The sequence below is a fragment of the Propithecus coquereli genome, unplaced genomic scaffold (genome assembly GCF_000956105.1).
Source record: "Propithecus coquereli isolate 6110/MARCELLA unplaced genomic scaffold, Pcoq_1.0 Scaffold52, whole genome shotgun sequence".
In the NCBI taxonomy this organism is placed as follows: domain Eukaryota; kingdom Metazoa; phylum Chordata; class Mammalia; order Primates; family Indriidae; genus Propithecus; species Propithecus coquereli.
The window spans coordinates 7,195,854-7,204,579 of NW_012151063.1; positions in this window are offsets into that span (position 1 = coordinate 7,195,854).

Sequence of the window (8,726 nt, forward strand, 5' to 3'; positions counted from 1 at the left end):
AGGAGGATCGCTTAAGCCCAGGAGTTTGAAGTTGCTGTGAGCTAGGATGATGCCACGGCACTCTAGCCCGGGCAACACAGTGAGACTGTCTCAAAAAAAACAAAAAAACAAAAAAACAAAAAAACCTGATGAATGGATAAACAAGCGGTGGTATATCTGTCTATACAGCGGGATACAATTCAGCAATGAAATGGGACAAACTTCTCATACATGCTATAACATGCATGAACCTTGAGAACATGCCAAGTGAAAAGAGCCAGCCACAAAATATTACATACTGTATGATTCCACTTATATTTTAAATGTTGGCATATAGCTCCATTGCATGGATACAGCATAAATTATCTAACCTAGCCCTACTGTTGGACTTGATGTTGTTTCCCGTTTTTCTATATTACAAACAGTGCTGTCACGACCATCTTTGTGGTTAAATATTTCTGGCCAGTCTTAATTATATCCTGGGTCCAATGCCCAGAAGTAAAACAGCCTGTTTGAAGGTCTGTGCATTTTAAGGCTTTCGGTAAGTGTTGCCAAATGGCCCTTCTGAAGCTTTGCGCCAGGCTGTACCCTGCCAGCACAGCGGCAGGGTCAACTGTCTCCTTTCTCAAATATAGGACTTCCCTGCTGGTACTGCTCACCCATGGGGGTGCTGTCCCAGACCCAAGGATCCCAACCTCACCATGTCCTTGTTGTTTGCAGTTCCCGTGGGCATGCTGCCACCATGGTCTTCGTGAATAGAGCCGATCGCCAAGTAGCAGGTTTCGTTATTGCCACCATAGGATGGATCCTCTATGCAACTTCCATGGGCCTCGCGGAGTGGCGAGTGTGGCACGTGGACAACCCCTCCTTCTCCCCCGCTGGCCTTGCCAGTGTGGGAATGTGGAAAGTGTGCATTTATCATCACCACACCAACATCAACACAGCCAAATTTTGTCATCGGTACACCTACAGTGATGACTTTCTCCCTCTGGATGTCCGTATTTCTCAACACCTCTTGTTGATTGCCACCATACTAGGGCTCCTGGGGAGAGGCTTCACCATCTTGGTGCTTAGGAACATGTTCGTGGGAATTCCCCAGAGGAACAACGCCTGCAATCTATTTCGTGTTACGGGGCTTCTGAACGTAATTGCTGCTGTCTTTGTCGCAGTTGCCGTGCTCTGCAATTACCAGTCTGTCACAAATTCACAGGGGATTGCCTTCCCGCTATCGTTCCGTTTGCCCTTCAGGCCGGATAGTCAGGAAACCGGGAGTACCACTTTAGTGGCAAGTGTAGGTGCCTTCCTGATGCTGTTAAGTGGGCCCTTTTTTCTCTCTTGCCGATCTCCCCTGGACAACCAAGTACATCCTGCAATTTGAAAAACATGGATTTACTGGTCGTCTGCGCTTTGAAAATCCAAGATTCCCAGGAGTTTATGGGAAGTATTACCAGTATGCTCTACCAAATATTTCCAAGGGCTCAAGACCACGGCAAACGTAGTTTAGGACACAAAGTACCAACTGTTTCCTTCTGTTACCTTGTGTGTCTGAATGTGGTTCATTGGTTAGTTGAATTAGGAACTTTCATTAAAAATGTATCTTGCCCACCTGCTCATTGATCTTATTGGATGGGGACTTTAATTACTGTTGGCTAAAGTAAATAATCAATACTATAAACCTAGTGCATGGGAATAAGAGTTTCTGAGTACATTTACCTCTCACACGTCTTAAACTTTTGCTAAAAATGATAATGGACTTAACTTCCTATGTCATGGTAGTAATATCTCCCTACCATATAAAGTTTTCCAAAATGTGCAAAAGTAGAGAAAATGGTATAAGGAATCTCCACACCGATTACCACACTCAACAATTATCAAGATTTTGCCATTTCAGGTCTCTCCCTTCTTTTCCCTTTTTAATCTATTTTTTCTAAGTATTTTAAAGCAAACCCCACACACCATGTCCCTTTGTCCCCATATACTTCAATATTACTCTCTAAAAAGTGGATATTTTCTTGCATAACCATATTGTACTTCAAAAAATTAACAGTGATTCCTTGTTATCATCAAATAGTCACAATTTTTAGATACCTCAAAAATAAGTCTGTAGTTTTATTTGTCCCACATAAGGTGCTCACTCTGCTTCTTAAGTCTAAAATATACCATCCCCCACACATGCACGGCACTCCCTCTGCCCTTCTTTTTTCAATGATTTTGATTTGCTGTAAAAGGCAGTCATTGATCCTGTTACTTGTTACCTCTAGAGGTTTGATTAGATTCGAGGTCAGCTCTTTGAGGAAGAGTATTATTTTGTAGGTGCTTCTGTGTACTTTATACTGACTACATTATACCAAGTGGCACATGGTAATTGTGTCTTTTAGTGATGCTAAGATTGATCAGTGGATCTATGAGAGAAAAGCTTGACCCCGTTTGTAAATTTCCTCATCAAACTTCCACCTAAACCTAATGGTTTCATCTATTGATGGTCCTTGTTTGAATCAATTATCACACAAAGGATGCAAGTGGTGACTTTCTAATGTGAACATTCTTGCCAGATTTATCAGGTAGGATGCCTTCGTGAAGAGTTTTCCCTTGCCGGGTGTGGTGGTGTGCACCTGTAGTCCCAGCTATTTGGGAGGCTGCCGCATGAGGATCCCTTGAGGCCAGGAGTTTGAGACTAGCCTGGGTGAGGCCCCATTGCTCAAGAAGAAAAAAAACAGAGAGAGAGGAGAGAAAGAGAATTTTCCCCCATCAATTACGGCTATTACATTACTCTGAAATTCAGTTCATACAAAAACGGTGAGGTACATGCTTTGTTCTTTCTAACTGTTGCTTTCTGGAATAAAGAGGGCAGAATACCCTAGTTACATTTAGTGTTGACCAATGCATTGGTTTTTTTGTTTTTGCTATTTTTTTTTCTTCTTTGAGTATCAAATCAATTCTTGAGTATGAACTCATGAGATTGTTTTTGTGTTTTTACTAAGGAAAATTTCAAATGCATTCAAAAGTAGAGAGACTGTTGTCTTAGCTTCAGTAATTATTAATACATGACCCATCACGTTTCATCCCTAAGCTTACTGCCTGCCCTGACCCCAGCCTCGGATTATTATGAATAAATCCCTGGCAATATATTATTTTATTCATAAATACTTCAATAGGTATCTCTAAAAAATAAGGACTTCTTCTTTTTAGTTTGTATTTTTCCTACGCCTCTACCCCCTCTTCTTAACATAATCACATTGCCACTATCACACCAAAAAGTGAACGATAAGTTCTTAGTATATTCCAATACCCAATGTTCAAATTTCCCTAATTGTCTCATAAATGTTTATAACAGTAACTTGTGGGTTTCTATATGTTCAAAATGTTTTGCTAAATTGCATTCATTATTGCTATTTTTGTGATCAAGTTGTCCCATCTTTGGCAGTGGAGCCACACGAACACGTGCCCTTTTGACACATCCCCGCTGGTTTTTTTTTAAAGATTAAAACCCTTTAAGACAATCATAACGGACTATTAATATTTACCTCAAACAACTCTTCCCTTTATCAATGAAATTCATTCTATGAAAATGATATTCCTAAAGAACAAAAGAGTACAAGAAGGACCTATCAACAATACAATTAACAACTATGTTCCTCAAGGGTTAAGGAGAGAGAGATTCAAATTAAAGCATATTTATTTACTCTGCATCTAATTACCTTTTATACAAGTGGTTCTTAACCTCACAGAAATTCTCCCCATAAGAATGCCAATAGACACACAAAATTATGCACAGGTTCACAACCCTCTTAAAACCTGTTCATGGACTACAATTCCAAAATAAGTAACAATTTCCAAAAGTTTATTCGTTTTTTTCATGTATAGGCTAGAAACTCCCTCATCTCATAATCTTCAACTTATTCTTTATTTTTATTTGAGATAGAAATGTTGAGTGGGTTTATTATATGCGAGATGTATACCCACCCCACTTCCAGCTATTTTTTTTTTATCAGAAGGCAGTCCCTTCACTAAGTGTTTGAGAAAGGCATTAATGAGGATCATGTGAATCCTTGAAAAGCTGTGTTGTTGGTCTACTGGTGAGGTTTGTGCTCATCTTCACGGCTAGCCCGGAGCTTTGTTAGCTGAGAACAGAGAAACTGGCGTGTTCTAGGAAGAACTGAGGTGCGGGCCTTTGAGTGCTTCCAGAAAGCCTGCCTGACCACAGGCCACGAGCTGACAGAGGAGCATGAGTATGAGGAAGGTTGGACTGTCACCAGGACCTCCCCCTTCTCCACCCTTCACCGGGCACCAAGGAGAAGCTTCAGGCCACTGTGGCCTACAAGTCTCCCGTTAACTCTTGCCTCCATAGACCTACCTCTGTAGCCTCATCTCCTGACTCCTCCTCTCCTTCCACGAACAGGGATGTCATGTCAGCTCTTGGAACGTCAATCTCCTCCTGGTGGCAGGGCCTTCATTCACCCTGTTCCCTTTGCTTCAAAGGTTCTTCCTGTAAATCCTTGTTGAGGTTTCTTCCCATCCTTCAAGTCTCAGCCTAAATATTTCCTCCTGGAAGGGGCCTTCCCTGACAGTGAAGTTCCTACCATCCTCCACGGCTTCAGCTAGTTCCTTCCATTCTGGCATTTGTCACTGCTTGAAATTAACGCACGTGTCATTTATCTGTTTGTTAGTCTCCCTCCCTAGACTGGAACTCTGTGAGGGCAAAGATCTTGTTTGGCATTTTCGTCGCTTGTCCCTCCACATTGAGCAAAGGACCTGGAACGCAGGCATTCGTTTCCTATTTGAGAAATGAGCGCGGGAACGCAGCAAAGCCCCTACTGCTAAGGTTTCCCGGCGCTCTGGCCCCTCAGGGATCGCCCAGAGCCGCGCCCCTCCTCGCACAGCCCGCCTCGGTTTCCCGCTGCTCCCGGTGAAGAGGACCGCGGTCTCCTTCCTGGCCGCTCTCCGACGGCTGTGGCCGTTCCTACGCCTGGTTCCCCCCCGGCAGCATCGTCGGCCACCTCTCCGGAACTCGGAAAGCGCTACAGCGCGGCGGGAGGTGCCCGGGTCCCCCCAAACCAGCTCTGGGGCAGGGGCCAGGACTCCCCTGGCATCACAGACAGTCCGGCCATCTTCAGGGCCGGATGTGGCCGCGCGCAGCCGGAAGTGGCCCCGGCCCTCCCTCCGTATCCTCTCTAGGAGGGCAGGAGGCTCGGCATCTCGGTGGTAGGCTGGGGAAGCCCGTGGCACCGCGAGCCGCCTGTGAGGACTCAGAGGTCGGCGGCCAAGCCCGGAGTCCAGCTTCCTGGTCTTTGGTTCCTTCAGCAACGAACGCCCAGCGAAGGGGAAAAGGGAAAGTGCCAAAGCGGGGAGCCCGCAACCGTGTGGCCTTCAACTTACTGTTTAAACAAATTAACTTTATAGTGAAAAACCTGCCTAGAGTGTGAATGAGCACAGAGCTATTAGGTCGTTAAGTATCAAATGTCCGATTTCGTTAAGTACTAACTTTGACAGTTATTTCTGACATTTCACTTTGACACTTCGCGGTTTATTTTTATTGTGAAGGTACATTTTCAGTCTTTCAAACGCGTGGTCTGGCTTGTGATTATCTTCAAATTTTTTTTTTAGAGCAATTTTTGTGAAACCATGGATAAGTCAAAAATTCGTGTTATTTTGGAATATGAGTTCTGTCGTGGAACCAATGCAGCGCAGACAGCTCAAAATATGAATGAAATGTTTGGGAAGGATGTGGCTAATGAATGCACAGTATGTCAGTGGTTTTAGAAGTTCCATTCTGGCGATTTTAATCTTAACATGAGCCACGATGGTGACCTGAGACCAAGGTGGATAATGATGAGCTGAAAGCTGTAGTGGAAACAAATCCATCTCAACCTACACGTGAATTAGCAGCAAAGTTTGATGTTACTATTCCAACAATATTGGACCAAGTGAAACAAATCGGCAAGGTAGAGAAGCTGGACAGATGGGTACAGTATGAGTTAAACAAACATCAAGAGAAATTGTCTTGTAGCTTGCCTTTTTTTGCTGTCACGACATAAAAGCTAAGCATTTCTACAGCATATTGTTACGTGTCATGAAGAATGACAATTTTGACAATTGCAAGCATTTGGTGTAACGGTCGGATACAAACGGAGTGCCGAAACACAGTCCAAAACCCAGTTTTCATGGAAAAAAAGCTAATGGTGTCTGTTTGGTGGTCCAGCGCTGGTATTATCCACTACAGCTCCATGAAACCTGGTCAATACATTACAGGGCATGTCTACTGCAACCGGTTGGGTGAAATGATGGGGATGCTTGCGACTAAGCAGCCGAGATTGGTCAATAGAGACAGGCCAATCCTCTTGCAAGACCACATGTCGCAAAAAAACAGCGCTGCTCAAACTATAGAAGCTGGACTTGGAAACTCTTTGTCATCCACCGTATTCACCAGACCTTGCACCAACTGACTACCACTTGTTCCAGGCTTTGGAACACTTCTTGCAAGGAAATATTCAATTCTCAACAGTTGTGGAGAACGCCTTTCACAATTTCATTGCCACTCGCTCTCCAGGCTTCTTCGCTGCTGGCATAAGCAAGCTACTGTTAAGATGGCAAAACTGTGTCGGAAATCACTGCAGATGTGGCGGAGACAGCGAGAGAACGGGAATCAGAAGGGGAGCCTGAAGATGCGACTGAGCTGCTGCAACCTCAGGATAAAACTGGAACGGAGGAGGACTCGCTCCTTGTGGAGGAGCGAAGACAGTGGTTTCCTGAGATGGAATCTACTCCCAGTGAAGATGCAGTGGACACTGCTGAGATGACACGGAGGATCTAGGACGTGACACAAACTTGGTTGAGAAAGCAGTGGCAGGGTTGGAGAAGGCAGACTCCAACTTTTCCAGTTTGGGTAACGTACAATCAAAGAGCATCACCCAGTACAGAGCCATCTTTCGTGAAAGGAAGAGTCGATCGGTGTGGCAATCTTGATAGTTGTTTTATTTGAAGAAATTGCGTCAGCCAACCAGCCTGCCACATCCGCCAGCCTGGTCAGCCTGCAGCCGTCAGCAGGGAGGCGGGACCCTCCAGCAGCAAAAAGGTGGTGAAAGACTCGCCGAAGGCTCAGGTGACCATTAGCATGTTTCAGCAATGCAGTATCTTCTGTATAAAGCTGTGGGGTACGAGCGTGATTTTGGTCGATGCACGTATTCCACGCATGGTGATGAAGTCCCGCTGGTGGCGGTGCCATCACCTGAATAACGTGCACTGTCCTGCTCTGGTCCTTTCTCAGCATCCTCCCTCTCCCCGTCCCGCGCTTCCGAGGCTCCGCTGTCTTTCATTGCACGCCCCACTAGTAAGGGAGAACCTTCCCTGTCTGTCTTTTGGTGTCTGAGTTGCTTCACGCAATCAATGTCCTCCAGTTCCCCCCATAGTGGAAAAGACACTCTTTCTTTCTTTTTCATGGCTGAACACTATTCCACGTGTGTATGTACCGCATTGTCTTGATCCAGTCATCGGTCGTACACTCTTAGGTCGATTCCATATCTCTGCGACTGTGAATAATGCTGCCGTGAAGGCACAAGTGCAGATACTTTGTGATATGATGATTTCCCTTCCTTTGGCTAGATGTCCACTAGTGGGATTGCTGGGTTCAATAGCAGTTCTATTTTCAGTTTGCACAATGTATTTTTGATTTAGCTATGTGCGTTTTGTGGACATAACGCTATGGCACACTTCATAGGCCACAGTTTAGTGTAAACATAATTTTTACGTGCACTGGGAAACCCAAAACTTGTGTGACTCTCCTTACTGCAATGTTTGCTTACTTTTGGTTTTCTGGAACCAAACCACAATACTTCTGAGGTATGGCATTATATATATGTGCATCCACACACACACACACACACACACACACATATATAGAAATATATATATATATATACACACACACACACACACACACACACACACACACACACACATAGAGAAATATATATATATATACACACACATATATATGATGTTTGTTGCAATGTTTTTTGTTACATTAAGGAAAGCAACATAAACCAAAAAAGACTTTGGAACACACTACTAGATATTTTTACAAAGAAAGAAACTTGATTATAGGTAAACAAAGCAGCAGTCAAGTGTGAGAACCAAGCACAAAGTTAGCACTCAAATAGCAGAAAAGCTGACTTTGTGCAGAGAGAACTACTGCACCCTGATCGTTACATCTCTCCTGCCTAGGAATGCATAAATCTGAGTCAATAGTAAAGTCAAATGATGGGTAATTTTTTCCTTTCTCTATACTTTTTTCCATTCTTGAAATTTTCTTTAATCAGTACGAGTTCATCTTTAAAATAAAAGTTATGAATATTATTTTTTTCAATACGTAACCAGTACATCTGGATTTTATCAGTTCCTGTACCTTCATAAAGCATTCTTCCATTTATCCACCAGGTGGCAGCATGAGCACATCTAATAGCAGAAAACAGTTTCAGAGCCCAGTATTTGGTCTGAAATTGAACACTACTGCTGTTAATTACTCAGTTTATTTTGACATGTTACTCGCACAAAGGATTCATTAGATTGTTTACTTTTCTGACGAAAATGACTATAAAGTCGTTGTAAAATTGGTATATAGTTTAGGAGAAAAACACAAGTCACCTCCGCTGGCACTAATCAGGTATAGACAAGGTTAACAATCTGACAAAACCGCGTCCCCCACCAATACGATTGTTTTCTAACCCGTCCTTTCACATCAAATGTATCTT